Source organism: Bidens hawaiensis, unplaced genomic scaffold (genome assembly GCF_021521415.1).
Source record: "Bidens hawaiensis isolate Kalapana, Puna unplaced genomic scaffold, B.hawaiensis_p1.1 tig00014518_1, whole genome shotgun sequence".
In the NCBI taxonomy this organism is placed as follows: domain Eukaryota; kingdom Viridiplantae; phylum Streptophyta; class Magnoliopsida; order Asterales; family Asteraceae; genus Bidens; species Bidens hawaiensis.
In genome coordinates, this window is record NW_027492263.1 from 13,824 (window position 1) to 14,661 (window position 838).

The window sequence follows — 838 nt, forward strand, 5'->3', positions numbered from 1 at the left end:
CGTGTATGCATGCTGTCACATATATTGTTTTTACCGGTTAAACAAATCATAAGTTTTAGTATATCCGTTTTTTTCTTGTTCTTTAACAATATCATATTAATCACAACTTAAACATAAATTACAAAGTCATTCTAGTTGTCTTGTCTAATATCTATATATAAACTCATTACTCAAACACCAACAAGTACTATAACAAATTAATAATACAAAATGGCTATAACTATAAGTTCATCTACAACTCTTATGTTACTTCTACCATTCCTCTTAATTCTAGCCATTTCATCAACAACACAAGCTAATGACCCCGAACGTATTGTACGACTTCATCAGGCCGATCAACTCGACTTTGGATGCTAGTTTTTTCACCTATAGCGGACTCAGTGGATTCTACAACGAAGACCCTAAAAATTTCACGGTCCTCAAGGCTTCCATATCCCAATTTCCAGCACTATATGGTCAAAGTGTGTCGTTTGCGGTCCTCCAGTTCCCACCAGCCGGTGTGAACCCACCACATACTCACCCTCGTGCGGCTGAACTATTGTTGGTGATATTGGGTACACTTGAAGTTGGATTTGTTGATACCGCAAACGTATTGTATAACCAAACGCTTCAAGAGGGTGACATGTTTGTGTTCCCAAAAGGACTTGTTCATTTTCAGTATAACAGGAACCATAATCAATCTGCTATTGCGCTTTCGGCTTTTGGAAGTGCGAATGTTGGCTTGCTTTCGGTGCCAAAGTCGGTTTTCACCACCGGTATTGATGAAAATGTGCTAGCAATGTCGTTTAAAACCGACGTTCCAACTGTTCAGAAAATTGAACTAGGACTCAAGCATTAG

The 838-nt window shown here is 38.5% G+C and overlaps 1 pseudogene; it reads left to right on the forward strand.

Moving 5' to 3' along the window:
• Positions 1 to 210: 210 nt before the first annotated feature.
• Positions 211 to 838, forward strand: LOC143546918 (germin-like protein 9-3; annotated as a pseudogene).